This window comes from Odontesthes bonariensis, chromosome 3 (genome assembly GCF_027942865.1).
Source record: "Odontesthes bonariensis isolate fOdoBon6 chromosome 3, fOdoBon6.hap1, whole genome shotgun sequence".
NCBI lineage: Eukaryota > Metazoa > Chordata > Actinopteri > Atheriniformes > Atherinopsidae > Odontesthes > Odontesthes bonariensis.
Genome location: NC_134508.1, coordinates 28984544 through 29001116, shown reverse-complemented (window position 1 = coordinate 29001116; position 16573 = coordinate 28984544). Strand labels below are relative to the sequence as shown.

General features: G+C 43.3%; 1 protein-coding gene across 13 annotated transcripts in view; it reads right to left on the bottom strand.

The window, feature by feature from the left end:
* Window positions 1-15554, bottom strand: part of r3hdm2 (R3H domain containing 2) — a 60436-nt gene extending 44882 nt beyond the window's left edge. For 11 of the 13 annotated variants that reach the window (XM_075461461.1, XM_075461471.1, XM_075461467.1 and 8 more), the window contains exons 1-2: window positions 15284-15554; window positions 14871-14923 (exon numbers count right to left, since the gene is read on the bottom strand). The gene's annotated coding sequence lies outside the window, so the exon portion shown is untranslated. Of the gene's footprint in view, window positions 1-671; window positions 1037-14870; window positions 14924-15283 lie in introns of those variants that run through there. The other 2 variants (XM_075461463.1, XM_075461465.1) reach the window with 1 other exon arrangement.
* Window positions 15555-16573: the final 1019 nt, after the last annotated feature.

Here is a 16573-nt window from a genome sequence, read left to right as displayed (position 1 = left end):
TTCAGCACGTTTAAACACAGGACTTGTATTACACATTATGCGGTCTGTCAGGTTGCCCTTCCCCCTTGCATACCTTCCTTCCCTCATAAAAAATAAATTGAGTAATGCCTACTTCCAAGGTGACTCTCCATCCCCACCAGGACATCTCCACCCTCCCATTTGGGGACAGTGGAAGGGAATTCCTTGTTATCCCAGCTTAACCATCATTAAAGTCACCACTCGTAACATGCAGCAACAGCCTATACTTCTGTGCAAAACCAAACATGATTGCCGTTCCAATTTTGGCACACTGATTCAATTTAGTTGCACTTATACAAATAGAAATGGTACACATGTTATATGAAACTATCATCAAGTAAGTCCTATTATAATTGTTGCTCTGTTACACAGACATTAAGAACTACAAACTTTACAAAGAACAATAGTTAAATCTGCTGATTACAACAGTGGCAATAACTGCGAGTTAAACCAAAATTACAGCTAAAAAATTAAAAACTCCAATAGCAAGACAGACATGCATATATAAAGCATAGCATTAACCGTATTTAGAGTACAGCTTTGTGAATCTCCAGCAAAGTCGGATCAGGAGCCTCACTAATAGGAGCAAATCACTGACGAGAACAGGCAGCAGAAGCAGCTCTGGATCGAGACCATGCTGTCAATTATTTTACCTCATCATGTTGCAAAATGAATGAAGTCCATTTCCTGCAGCAAGTAAATTGAGTTTCAAGAGTGTTCAGGTCTGCCACTATCTTCGGCTCATGGTACTCTTCTTCATCTTCATGCTTGGTGTGTTCCCTTCACGCCTGTGAGTCTACTAGCTGTGCTTTCTTCATGAATTTTAAGAGAATAGTCAGAAAAGTCTATTTTGACTGCCCCTTTCTTTTTCTGAATGAAGCACAAGAACAACAATGAAACAGAACACCTTGTTTGCAAGCTGCCTCGCTCTCTCCCTACTGCTCCTATGCTTTCATGCGCACAGTTTGCACCGCTCCCTTATCCTCCAGCCCTCCCTTTTGTGTGGATTCTCACTCTCTCTCCCACACATCTTCTTTGCTCTCTGCCTCCGTGTAACAGTATAATTGCAATGACACCCAAACCAGGGCATGCAAGAAGCCCAGCTGTTTAAAGGGCTGCTTGGATCAGCTAGGATGTCACTTTATACAACAGCGCTCCGCTATAATTACACATCAAAATAAATACATTTACAAGTTCTTTTTTGGTTTGTTTTGTTTAAAAAAAAATCTCATAGACCTGTCCTCTAGACTATGTCACGGTAGACAGTCTGAGGAGTCACTACCCACCATTCACTCTCAATCATTCAGAAATATCCGAGGTCATTATCTTTAGCCTGTGTCGGTATAAACTGAATGAAAAGTACAGACAGCTGCTGGTGAAATGGAGCACTGCTATAATGGTCAAAATTAAATCATACCGCTGGCAAGGGGGTGGGGGATGAAGAAAAGATGGTGGAGGGAAATAATTAAACCAACTCATTAGCAAGGAAAAACCTTAATCCCACAAGACAACATATTTGCATGCTCTGCCTGCAGCTACTTAACTGCAAACGTCAGCTGAAAGATGTTGTTGAAAAGAGGCAGTCGAAAATTCAGCAATAATGGGAAAGAAAATGTGCCGGGAACTTTACACAGGCTAGCAGAGATGTTCGTCTCATTTACTGTCAAATTATCAGCATAAAATCAGCTTTTATTGGGCAAAACATGAACTGAAAAAGTAAAGTTTTGTTCCGTCCAACAATTATCTTCGGTTAGCAGTGGCCAAACTGGTCTTTCACTAAAACCGTAGTTACAAAGATTTTGGCACGAACTCTCAAGATTACAAACCAAGCCTGTACTCCGTGATATAGTAACGGAGAAAGTCATCTGCACAATGCATTAAAACAGCTATAAATATTGCAGTGTGACTATTCAAACGTTCCTACTGCACAGAAACTGTCCAACTTCTGCCACATTTAAGACAGGCCCAGCTGAGGCATCTGCAAAGAGCAACTCATTTTGTAAACAAAAGGCCATATGGCAGATAAAGAATAGCAGCTAGCTTGTTTCAGAACATTGGTATGTTCTGAAACAAGTGATGGGGTCTGCATACCGGTTGTTGACTCTTTAGCAGCAGTTGGTTCTTCATAATTCAGAAAGTTTTCACCACCATATTGAAGCTACTTTTTTTTATCAACACCAATTAAACTAACTTAGCCTGATCTAATAGTTGGGTGATATGGTCTAAAAATGTTACAACTGTAAGCTGGTGTCAATTCTAATGTTTATTGGCTTATATCTTAGTCTCTTCAAACACTCCCATATAGGGCATTTTAAAAAAAGATTGGCTCCCAATAAAGACATTTACATGTTTTTATAAACGTTTTTGTTATTTAGACAACGGTATAAGTTTGAAATAGTGACTGAAATGCAGCACATTCAGGCTACACCAACCAGCAGCCACCGTTTTTATAACAGTGACATCGCCTGACAAAATCTCCACAAGCAATGGCTGTGCTTTGATTTCAGCTGTATTTCTAGGAAAAACGACAATGAAGAGAAAGTTGGTTTACATGTGAAGCTCACTGCCGTCTGGTCATCTGAATGCAATGCAACCAATGACTTAGCACAGCAGGCCGAGGTCGCCATCATAGGAGAGGTCCATCTTCGTGCTTGCAAGACTCTTTAACCGATGATAGTGACACATAGTAGACATTTACCAACATTTGGTTAGTACATCATCATAGTTTTTATTAGGGTTGCATCAATCTCTCAGCATGTGATCTGAAACAGATAATTTTCAGTTTGACCAGTGACTGACCATTCACACATTTTTTTTTTTTTAAACAGTCAATTTACACACCACGCCAATACCAACACCAACACACTTAAACACTAGTTAACCCCGTCTTTGGTGCACAGGTTTTTAATCATTCAGTAAGATCCAAAAGTAGCAAATATAAGGTTGTAAAGTTTTCAGAAATAACATCAGACAAAGCTTGCACAGAAAAACAACTCATCTAAAATCCATCCATCCATCCATTATCTGCCACTTGTCCGGGGATCGGGTCGCGGGGGCAGCAGCTTGAGCAGAGAAACCCAGACGTCCCTGTCCCCGGCCACTTCCTCCAGCTCTTCTGGGGGGACCCCGAGGCGTTCCCAGGCCAGCCGAGAAACATAGTCTCTCCAACGTGTCCTGGGTCTTTCCCGGGGTCTCCTCCCAGTGGGACGGGCCCGGAACACCTCACCGGGGAGGCGTCTAGGAGGCATCCTAACCAGATGCCCGAGCCACCTCATCTGACTCCTCTCGATGCAGAGGAGAAGCGGTTCTACTCTGAGCCCCTCCCGGATGACAAAGCTTCTCACCCTATCTCTAAGGGAGAGCCCAAACACCCTGCGGAGGAAACTCATTTCGGCCGCTTGTATTCGCAATCTCGTTCTTTCGGTCCCTACCCACAGCTCGTGACCATAGGTGAGGGTAGGAACATAGATTGACCGGTAAATCGAGAGCTTCGCCTTCTGGCTCAGCTCCTTCTTCACCACGACGGGCCAGTGCAGAGCCCGCATCACTGCAGACGCCGCACCGATCCGCCTGTCAATCTCCTGCTCCATTCGTCCCTCACTCGTGAACAAGACCCCGAGATACTTGAACTCCTCCACTTGGGGAAGGATCTCATTCCCAACCTGGAGAGGGCATTCCACACTTTTCCGGCCGAGGACCATGGTCTCAGATTTGGAGGTGCTGATTCTCATCCCAGCCGCTTCACACTCGGCTGCAAACCGCTCCAGTGAGAGCTGAAGGTCACGGCCCGACGACGCCAACAGAACAGCATCGTCCGCAAAAAGCAGAGACCCGATTCTGAGGTCGCCAAAACGGACCCCCTCTACGCCATGGCTGCGCCTAGAAATTCTGTCCATAAAAATTATGAAAAGAATCGGTGACAAAGGGCAGCCCTGACGGAGTCCAACCCTCACAGGAAACATGTCCGACTTACTGCCGGCAATGCGGACCAAACTCTGACACCGGTCATACAGAGACCGAACAGCCCATATCAATGAGTCCGGCACTCCATATTCCCGGAGCACCCCCCACAAGAGTCCCCGAGGGACACGGTGGAACGCCTTCTCCAAGTCCACAAAACACATGTAGACCGGTTGGGCGAACTCCCATACACCCTCCAGGATCCTGCCGAGGGTATAGAGCTGGTCCACTGTTCCTCGGCCAGGACGAAAACCACACTGCACCTCCTGAATCCGAGATTCGACTATCCGGCGGATCCTCTTCTCCAGTACCCCTGAAAAGACCTTACCAGGGAAGCTGAGGAGTGAGATCCCCCTATAGTTGGAACACACCCTCCGGTCCCCCTTTTTAAAGAGGGGGACCACCACCCCAATCTGCCAGTCCAGAGGCACTGCCCCCGATGTCCATGCGATGCTGCAGAGGCGTGTCAACCAAGACAGCCCTACAACATCCAGAGCCTTGAGGAACTCAGGACGGACCTCATCCAGCCCCGGGGCCTTGCCACCGAGGAGTTTTTTAACCACCTCGGCAACTTCAGCACCAGAAATGGGAGGCCCCACGTCCGAGCTCCCCAACTCTGCTTCCTCATCGGAAGGCGTGTTGGTAGGATTTAGGAGGCCCTCGAAGTATTCCCCCCAACGACTCACGACGTCCCTAGTTGAGGTCAGCAGAGCCCCGCTCTCACCATACACGGTGTTGACGGTGCACTGCTCCCCATGGAGAAATCATTCTCCATGGAGTTTTTGCCTCAGCAACCGCCGAGGCCGCGTTCCGCTTGGCCTGTCGGTACCCATCAGCTGCTTCCAGAGTCCCACTGGCCAAAAAGGCCCGATAGGACTCCTTCTTCAGCTTGACGGCTTCCCTCACCACTGGTGTCCACCAGTGGTGCCGCAACGACAGGCACCGACCACCTTACGGCCACAGCTCCGGTCGGATTCAGATCGGAGGGGGCCGTTCATCCAAATCACGCCCCTCCTGGTCTCACTGTCATTGCCCACGTGAGCATTGAAGTCCCCCAGCAGGACGAGGGAGTCTCCCGGAGGAGCACTCTCCAGTGCCTCCTCCAGGGACTCCAAAAAGGGTGGGTACTCTGAACTGCTGTTCGGTGCATAAGCACAAAAAACAGTCAGGACCCGTCCACCCAACCTAAGGCGGAGGGAGGCTACCCTCGCGTCTACCGGGGTGAACCCCAATGTACAGGCGCACAGCCGGGGAGCAATAAGTGTGCCCACACCTGCTCTACGCCTCTCACCGCGGGCAACTCCAGAGTGGAAGAGAGTCCAACCCCTCTCGAGGAGGCTGGTTCCGGAGCGCAAGCCATGCGTCGAGGTGAGTCCGACTACATCTAGCCGGAACCGCTCAGCACCAGCTCAGGCTCCTTCCCCAGCAGAGAGGTGACGTTCCACGTCCCAAGAGCCAGCTTCAGTAGCCGAGGATCAGACCGCCAAGGTCTCCGCCTTCGGCTGCCACCCAGCTCACATTGCACCCGACCCCCATGGCCCCTCCCACGGGTGGTGAGCCCGTCAGAAGGGGGACCCTTGTAGTTTCTTCGGGCTGTGCCCGACCGAGCCCCACGGGCACAGACCCGGCCACCAGGCGCTCGCCGGCGGGCCCCACCCCTGGGCCTGGCTCTAAAATCTAAGTGTCCTAAAATCTAAGTGTCTCCTTTATGAGACCTACAATAATTACAAATATTAAGTTTTAAGTCACAGTTATAACAGTTACAATAAGTTATAATAAGCAGCATCCGCTTTAAAACAATGTGAGCAATGCACATGTCAGTCCCACAAACTTGGTTATAAACAGTTTTTTTGCCAGATCATCCACCAGTAGTGCCAATGTTCCATTTTTAATTTCAAGGATGACTACAACTGCCCTGGAGCCATAACATTTCAGGTCAAAAACAGGCCTAAATTTCTTTAACAGCATGCGATGGGTTTTTTGATTTTTTTTTTTTTTTCCCACGAAATGAGTTTGCCATTGAAATTAAATGGAGATTCAAAGTGACTCTTGATGACAAGCAATGTTCACTTTCATAAATACATATCTTTACAATCTCAAACTAATAGTCTTCACAGTGCATGTTTAGCCTTTTATGTTTATCAATACAGAATACAATTCTCGTAGACACAGCACAGGGGCACAATTGACACTCAGTGGTTAGCGCTTATAGATCCTGCACTGCCTAAGCTGGCAGAGAAAATAAAGGGATGGATGTTTAGTATAGAACTCAGTAACCGTACTAAGCCAAGTTAAGACGGCAATCCAACCAATGACTCTGCAATCCTTGCATGACACTGTAAAAAGGTTTGTCCCAGGTCAACCACATGACTAGGATAAAGGGGATGGCATGTGCTAATTCCATGTAATGCCTCAAAACAAGTTGCATCTGCATTTGAAAAGCCAGGTAGCTTCTTTCATAAGATGGTAAAAGTGGGGCTTAGAAAGTCAGAAGGAGAAAGGGGAGGAGCTCCACAGTAGCCAAATATAAATAAAAATAAACAAGGGACTGCAGTTTCTACATGCAGCATACAGATAACATAAAGCTATTGGGAAACACTAGAGTAGAGCAATGTTATTATTTAGACTGAAAACAAACAAAAAAACAGTACCAAAAATAACTTAACATTGACGTAACCAACTTTTATGACATAAGGTGTACATACATTAAGTCGATATTTGCACCTTTGTACCACTCTCATTCTAATCAGTGAGATATATCCAATCTCAGGCCAGACTTAATACAAGTAGTCAACTCCCCTCTGTTCTGATCAATAATTCATACATAAGAGAACAATTAAGGATGAATATAGACAACAAGGATTTAAAAAAGAAAAAAAAAAAAGAAAATGGGAAACACATCAGGAGCTAATGTGCTCAAATAAACGAGCAGGAAAGCCGGGGGAACAGATAAAGAAGAAGATGGAAATGAACAGAAACAGGAGCAGTAAAGAGAAGAGAGGAGCAGCAGCAACAGCACCACACTTGGTGCTCTGGCAGAGATCTATAAATAGCTCTTCAAATCTCTCTAGAAAAAGCCACTCTTCTACTTCTGCTGCTGAAAACACAGATTCAGAAACCTAAGCAGATATGGATACCTGACTGACAAACAAATACCGATAACATTTTACTGGACAACAGCTGCCTGTCTCCACTGAAAAATTTCATAAAACATGGCACTAGAAACTACTTTGAAAGGGAACCTCTCAGCTTGTATAAATATTTGATGTATGAAGTGAATACAGTAAAAGTAGATTTAAAAAATGGTCCTGTATCCTGCAGACCAAAATATGCACATTAAGACCTATATGTCCATTTACTAATGCTTCACAGTTTGATATGTAATGTAGAATGAGCAGAGATGCATAAATATTCACAAGCTGCAGGGTAAAATGGAGAAAATAAATTGACAGGGAAGCTGGAAATTCCATCCCTCTTACTGGTGGCCTTAGCAACGGTAGACTGTAGATTCAGTGACTCACCCTTCCCAGATCTTACTATGGATTAGCCTTTTCTCAATGATTCTGCCCTTACACCCACAACTCGGAAAGATTTGTCGCTCGACGATACACAAATTTGAAGAAAAAAAAAGCTGTAATGGGGACAAATCTGTAACAAAGTTACGTTCTGAGTTAGTGTTGTTCCGATACCAAAATTTTGACGTCGATACGATACCTGCCATAAATACCTCGATACTCGATACTGAACCATTACCACGGCGAAAATCTAAAAAAAAAAATCTGGAAAAGAGATGAATAATGGTCCAGCTCGGTCTCACTATGGTTTATTTTCAGAACCTTTCCTGCTGTTAGAGCAAATTACTACAGAGCAAGTATGAGCACAATCTCTTCTGTTAGCATATTGGCTTTTGCTTAACAAGCTACTTTTCTATCCAATATCAACATTTCAACAGTGAACATATTAATGACTGACTGACTTACACATTTAAAATACTATTTTATTCTAAACAAAACAAAACTTGCCACCACATGGTATATGCCATTACACTACGGTGGACAAACACATCAGAGAATTGCAGTGAAGTATTTCAACCTTTACACTCAAAATAAATAATTAAAAAAATATAATTGCCAAAATAAATAGTTACTGAACATGCTTTAACAAAGGTAAAATTATTGCTTTCCTCAAGAACAATGAAATCCCAAATACACTCTCTCTCAACCTCTGAACTTCTGCAATATGTCACTTATTTGAAATGTCCACCTACAAATAATTATTAACAAAACGGCATATATACCATGACATTACCAGAACTGATTGAATATTAAATAGCATTTGCAAGTTATGCTTAAGTCAACATTACTAGCGTGAACAACATGCCCTTTCATAAGCTAACCAGTTGAGAATGATAAAGGCTCTAAGGGATGAATAGCCTACAGTCGCTACCTGGACAAGTGTTGGGAAAAAATATTGTTTCATACACTCGATAAGAAAGGGGGTGTTCGTGTAGGGCTAATGGTGATTTCAGTCACATTCGCTAACCTGTCGGTCTTTGAATTCTTTGTGAAGCAGGGGATGTCTGTCAGCGAGGTGCTTTGCCACGTTAGATGTGTTCCCTGCTGCAGTATGTGGAAGATGAAATGCTTAGTGTATTTCTGTGTTTCACGAAGTTCTTGAGCCAAGACAATTCAGTCAATAGAGGTGAAGGTCTGAAGCCCGCGGCATCACCACTTCGAGTCTCTGCCTTCTTCTTTGTCTTCACGTATCTGTCCCGTAGCTTCTTCCACACATTCTTACAGAACTCTCCCTCTTTCCCCAAAGTTCTGCCAATTTCTGTCCACGAGTTTTGGGCGTTTACGTGGTCCTTGTGCTGTTTCACTGCAGTTTCGTACAGGTGCCTGTACAAACGCATCTCCTGACTGAGCCTGGTCTCAAATTGGTCCATTAGGTTTGTCGTTCTCGGAGCAGCTAAGTTACAAAAATCGACTGGTGCACGACAATGCGCTGCGCCTTCTTTTCAAGGCAAGCACCAGGCCTGAAACGTCATTTTGACGTCACGGGTCGGTTGTGCCGTGAGCGACGCGTCAACTGTAAATCCAACTTTACACACTGGCTTCAGTGTGTCTGTTGGCTTGCCCTCACTATCTGCGAGGTAAGCGAAATAATTCCAGATTTCGCTTCTCCCGTCTTTTTTGTTTACAAGCCAGGGACGGTCGGCAGGAGCTTCCGAACTTGTCGCCATCTCTAGCGTTAAGGCCCTTGCATGGTTGCCGCGATGGCTGGCTCGATACTCTGTCCCTCACTCACTGCTCACCTGCTGCTGCGTGTCGCCACGGACCAGTTTCATGTTAGACAATATTTTCACGGACTGGCCTTCAATGGGTGCCTTCAATATGACGAAATAAAATGATACGACCGGCATAAAAACAAATATAAAGTGCATAAAAATACAACTCACCATTACGCTGAATTAGTGGGAGCCCTTTGCTTGTTTCTCTGCAACAAGTCGGTCCCATCTAGGAGTAATGGGAGACAATGACACCCGAAGTGTGTTCCGTACGTCCAGTCTACTACGCAGTTTTGTTTTCGTTGCGGTCACTTCAGAGGTTGGAAATGGAAGCAGGGTTTTCAATGCTTTTTGGGCGATCTCAGGATATTCAGCCTTGATTTTAATCCAGAACAGTGGCACAGTTGTTGTCTGAAACATACTTTCAAGGCCACCGTCATTTGTAATGTCCAGCAGTTGATATTCTTCTAGCGCGGACAAGCGCGATTCACCAGGTTTGTTCACAAACGGGTCACGGATCCATTCTTTCGCAGTCCGTGGGTATTTTGTGGTCGGGAAGTACCTCTGCAGCGGCTCTCGTAATTCAAACACTCTTGCCAATGATCTGCCTTTAGATAGCCACCTTACTTCAGTGTGTAAGAGAAGGCGTTTGTACTCCGCGTCCATCTCCTCACAAAGTTGCTCAAGTTAAGGGCATGCGCTTTGATGTGGTTAATCATTTTAATGACATCATTCAACACGCCGTTTAGTTCAGGTGACATTTTTCGGCTAGCCAGCATTTCCCTGTGAATGACACAGTGCGTTGACTCACATTCAGGTGCAACCTCCTTAACCCGAGCAGTTAAACCAGAAAGCCATCCGGTCATGGCAGCAGCTCCGTCCGTGCATATGCTGACACAAAAGGACCAATTTAGTTTTCCTGATATGTAATCATCCAGAGACTTGAATAGTTCTGCGGCTGTGGTGTTGGTTGGCAATAATAGTGCACATAACATATCGTCCTGCACATCCTCCTGATATATATATCGCACATAAACAAGTAGTATCGCCTTGTTATCAACATCAGTAGACTCGTCAACCTGGATTGCGTACCACGGTGACTTATTAATCCTCTCCAACAACTGCTGCTCAATGTCCTCTGCAATATTCTCAATTCGCCTAGTGACAGTGCTAGCCGAAAGAGGAACCTGTGCTAACTTTTTAACTGCAGCCTCTCCCAGAAGTTCACGGCAAATGTCCTTAGTGGCGGGCAGGATCAATTCTTCACCAATAGTTAGGGTTGTGCTGATGGACGATATCATCGTCCATCGTCATTTATGACCCACCATCACGATGGATGGTAACCATCGTGATGCCATGCCCACTTTTTTTTTTTTTTTTTTAGGAATATATATAACTACGGTAATATGAATTAGAGTCAGGCATGAAAATTAAAATAGCCTATGCTACAAATATGCCTAATTGGCTTATTCTTATTTAATTTATTATTGTTATTATTATTATTTTTATTAGGGTATTATGTCTAGGTTACAGCTTGTCTTCGTTTTTCCCACGTCAAACATTTCATGTTATTCACGCTAACTGCTCGTAGTGCGTCGGGAAACTTGCTCATTGTCAACAGAAAAGGTGGTATGACGTTCAACTTCAGCTAAAGCATTAACTTTGCAGTGCAAAGGCTGGCAACTCGTACTGCCTGTCAAAGGTGTGTAGCATGGCTTTGAAAGTGGGCTTCTTGAACGTGTTGAACGATATCATTTCTTTGGCCAGGTAGCGAGTTACAACACCTGTCAGCTCCTTCCACCGGTCACTGTCAGTTTTATATTTAGTGCTTTTCGCAAACATCACAGATATGGTCGGTTGCGTTTTTTTGGCAAGCCCTGAGCGCACAGACATGTTGATCGTTGCATATTCTTCAGGATGGTGAACACGCAGGTGATCGCGTAGATTTGTTGTCTGTCCATCTTTGGCACGGACCACAGAAGCGCAAATCTTACAGACGCATTTATTTAAATCTTTTGGCAGCCCACGCTCATCTGGTTCAAAACCAAAGAAATTCCAAATAGGCGAAGTGGTGCCCTTCTTTCCAACCAACTCCTGCGTCATGGTAGGTTGCCAGCTGTTGAAATTAAATGAGCCTCTCTAACGGAATAAAACGGATGCTTTTAACCGTTAAAATTCAGGAATGGAACGGCAGCTTTTTATAACGCGCAGCGCGCCAAAGCGCATTAGTAAAACAAAATATATAGTTTTAAATGTATTACCATTAAATTGCCGTTGTTAGTAGATTATTATTATATATTTTATGATGGCCTAAATATGTATTTATTGTTACAATTAAGTAGGTTAAATAAGTAGGCTATCTATGGGATAGTGACATTCTGGCACGGGCCATTCAAACGCGGAAGGATGTTTTTTTTCCCCCCTTACAGCTAAAGCCTGGGGAGTCTGTGTAGAATCATCACCATATATACTACCGTTTTATTATTATTATTTGATCATTAATAAGTCGTAGCCAACTCCCAACCCACCCCCACGACGATATCATCGTCCATCACGATGTTTCACTGTAAACATCGTCTTCTGCCAATTAAGAAGACGTCGCCCAACCCTACCAATAGTAAAAGGTTTCTTCGCCTTAGCAATACCATTAGCCACCAAGTATGATGCTCTCAGTGCACTCACATTTGTTGATGTGTTGGCAATCAGTAATTGCTTCTGTCCTTCTTGTTCATGCTTTTTTCTTTCAAAAAACTCCAAAGGCTTCTCTTTTAATGCAGGGTGCTTGGTCTCCATGTGCCAAAGCAGTTTTGAAGGCTTCATTGCCTCATTTGCAAGCCTGTCACCACATATCACACAGAGCGGGCTCGGCGCCTGAGAATCACCTGTGGGGATGAACCCTTATTTTAAGTAGGACTCTTGATATGTCTTTTAAATGCAGCTTTCTTTTTCTTAGATGTTGTAGGCTCTTCTTCTGTCTCCTCATTGGGCCTTTTCCCCTTTCCAAAGAAGCTCGCCAAAGAGGTTTGTTTTTTACTAATTTTTGCTAGCTTGTGACCTAAATTTTTGCGGTAACTGCTGGTAACCTATCACAAGCGTCTTGACTGTCATTGCGCACAGACGTCACTTTTCAAAATAAAACATCTTTAGACTGACAATCAATAAAAAAAAGAAAAAATACAAACGTTCTGTGCGGCCCCGTACCGGTCCGCGGCCCGGTGGTTGGGGACCGCTGGTTTAAACCATCAACTTGAATCTGCTCTGTCACTGATCAAACTCAGTCAACAAAGAACCAAGTTTCATGTCTACCTTAAACATGGCTAAACTGGAAGCCCCCACCTGCCACATAACTGGCAAATGCCAAGAATATATATATTTTTTTCTTTCCAGATAAACGTGCCGTTTTCCCAGAGCAGATGTTTGAATCACAGCTCTGATAGTCTGTGCTGTGATCTCAACTTGTTTATCACAACCATCTTGATGTCTATTTTCAGCTTGAGTGTCAAAACATAAAGCTAAAGCCACACAGGCACAGAGAGCAGTGACCATTTCTCAGCAAACAACATTTCTCAGCTAAATCTTCTGCAACTGTGATTAACAAACTATGGATTGTAACATAAATCTATGTTACACTAATTTCTGAATAATGAGGAAGTATACTTCGATGAGTCAAGGTCTAAGATGACTGATATTAGTCTAGAATGTCGCAAATTAAGTTGAGGAAGACGCTGAAGACAAAACAAACAAATGCATCGACGTAGAGAAGTATTGTGCCAGCATCAACTCTGATATGCGCAGCTCAAGAGGTAGGACAAATCAATTTAGATGCGTTTTGATATAATTTTGTTTCTCACAAAAAGAAAAACTTGCATGGCTCTCATTTTTATAATCAATTTAGACTTTTTTTCATTACAGATCATTACATTTAGTACAATTACTTCCAGACTGTCAGTCTTTTCATAACAGACATGTTTTCTCTGACATCTATCATGCGTGTTTGTGTAGCTCTCCAACTCGACGCCCTGCAGACACAGTGGGCAAGACTTGCTCCTCTCTACTTAATGCAGCTTTCCTGCTTTTGAAGATAGCAGACATGGCTGAATATCCAAGTGCTGTTGCCGACAATCCACAGCTCGTGGATGAGGAAGGTGCAAAAGCTGAATATAGAATTGTTCCTTTAAAATGGCTGAAAAAGTACTGTCAGTAAAAAAGTGTTTTTAAGTTATACAGACAGAGCGAACATAACCAACTTGGTAAAGCATCTCATCGACAATTTAAAGAGCAACAAGTGAGCAACTGTGATAAAAAATAAAACTGCATAAGGACAATGCCCTCAGAAACAAAGTAAACAATGAATTTATTTACTTGACAAGCCAAGTTTTTCCCCCATCCAAGTTTAACAAAGCAATTAAGAACGGTGATCACTGCTTAATTTGGCTTTATCTGCTTAGCTTACTTACAATCACTGTGCACATCTCTATTGGTAAATTCAATGTTAACTTCACTGTAACCACAAGCTGTTAAAACTCTGCCACCAGTTATAAATGATCGATTTACACAAAGTGAGTGCAGGTAATGATAATCATGACGTGTTAATCAAAAAGAAAAGGAACAGTGGGCGCATCCTCGATCTGTGTGCCAGTAAACCTGCTCTCCCACAGACACGTCACAACCCAGAGTGGGTGCGTCCCTGCAGCATTCAGAACCAACTGTCTAAGTTAGACAGTTGGTTCTGAGTAGAGCCTATACTTTTCAAAGACATTTAGCACACTGTTCTCATTCCTGGGAAATAGATAACAACCATCCTTACTGGGATGCCTGATTAGACTGCTTCACCATGGTCCAGTGCATTGAAATCCAATTGTACTGATTTAATTTTCAAGAGACAAGGGTTAGCACACAAGTTTATTTGTGGAAAATGTCATTTATCAGCCTTTCACAATTGTCATTTTCTATTAAGTGCAGTACCATCTGGATTCACCGTAGAATAGCTCCTTATTCTCAAAATATGCGTCTTATTTGTCTCATTATGGGAAAATCCATGAGTTGTTTTCATGACAGATTATATATATTCACAGCAGTATGAAATATGAGTTATTTGTTGTCATTTATTTACCCATTATCACAAAGGCCTATAATGTAGTATAGTTGTTTCTAGACTAATTGCTAAATGAATAAACTTAATCTCACTATAAATTTTACAACACACATCGCTACCTTCCAGTATGTTGGGTATAATATTTACACCTGGTTTGCTGAAGTTTCTGAGTACAGGTGGGTAAACACACAAACACCAAGACGCACTGGCATAAGTAAGACATTAAATACACTATTCAAAGTGTGCATTAAGTATGACTGCAAACGATTCACAGAAACATTTGGGTTCATCCAAATAGCGTTTCCATTCACTTTTATCACACATTCATTCACACAGTTTTAACAACATCTCTCTGCTACGATTAACAGGACTGAATGTTAACATGGCCATCTCGTGTCTGCCATGGAGAACACGGACTTTAAAGATGGTGCTTCACGTCACATATCTGACTAAAGATAGTGGATAATCGATTTTAAGTTTACCTTAAGCCATCTTCATGGTTGTACTTACCGTTTTGATGGCCGTATGTTTTGAGTCCGTGTGGTAAATTCTTCAAGTTGTCACTGTAGAAAACAGATGGCAGTATGGTCAGCCGTGGCTGAGCAATTTACTGAAAATATTAGCTTGCCCAAAGGCTAACAATAGCTAGCTCACGGTATTAGCCTGTTTCCTCCAGCGAGTATAATTAGCCACCTACAACACCTAGCCACCTAGCTAATGTTAGCCGCACTAGCTAGCCTTTTCTTTCCAGTGTGCGCTAGTTGTTTAGCGTTCAAACGTACAGTATATTTACAACAGGCTAGTCAGCAAATTATCACACGTTTACAGCAAACTGATTCTTATTAAAAACCTGTTCCAGTAGTGTTGGATCTCAAAAAGGGGGTGTTAGCTGGTGCGGTTTGCTAGCTTTCCAAATGACTTACCTATGCTAATATAATGGTGCTGCTAGCTTGAGTTGGATCACCGCGACCCCGACTGTCAAAATAGCGCCGCGTGAGGGGAGAGCGGCATGAAAGTTAACGATAGATAACAAGCGCTGAAGAGCAAAGCAGTTGAATCCGTTGCAGTGATACTGGTAAATAACAACAAAATGCCAAAGAATAAAATGACATAAATTAAAGAAAAAAGAAACAAAACGCTATTCCCCCTTCTCGGCTCCGGCTTCTGTGTCAGCGTCACTTTTTTTTTTCCTCTCACACCGACAGTTTACGTCAGCGACGTGCTTCGCGGTCGTAGGGAGACGTTCAGGATACAGTAAAGTTGATAATACATTGTCAACAAACATTACTGGACATAAGGTGTGAAACAGTGGGTGAACAAATGTCATAAAGATGTATTTTTTTGTTTGTTTGTTGCTGATGTAACACTAAATTACGTGAACGTCGGAGGAAGGTCTTCACTTGAATTAAGTTGGTTCTATCACAGGCGACTTTCTCACTGACAGGGGTGGAGCCCAGTGGTGGCTTGGGGTGGCCATGGCCACACATGGAAAGTCCTGAGCAGCACAAAACATCTTGTTTCCACTCACTACCATTAAATGGTACACATGTGTTATTTTTAATTATACCCCTAAATAAAGGTATCTTTCCATTCAAAATATGCAATAAATTGTTATGGAAGTGAAATGAATAAAATACCGTGTCAGTGATGACCATTACGGTCACAAAACTATGCAAAAATATTTATTAAGAGGGTGTCAGGTGAAATTTTGAGAAAATGAATGATTAATATCTAACAAGAGAAGATGTTTTAGTTCAAATCTTTCCAGATGAAGATACATCCATCCATTTTCTTTACCCGCTTAATCCAATTTAGGGTTGCGGGGGGGCTGGAGCCTTTCCCAGCTGTCATTTAGCGGGAGGCAGGGTTTACCAAGTCTGACAGGTCTGATGAAGATACAGAGGGGTGGGAACTTACCCTCATGGACTGACGGTTCGCTGTCAGACAAAAAGGAGAGTGACAGATCAAAAGGGCAGCCAGGACAAAGACTTCAACTTGTTGCCCACTGATGTGAGGGTGGCAGGGGTTGATGGAATCATTATGAAGGGGTGAAGGTGGAATGGAAGGCACTGGAAACAAGTGCGTCAGTAGTCAGTTATTTTTATTTTTTATTCTGATGAAGCTTACCAGGGGTGGGATAGACACTTTGATTGGTCTGTTGGCTATCTGGGAAACAGAAATCTGAGATATTTGACTAATGCTGAGCATTTTTT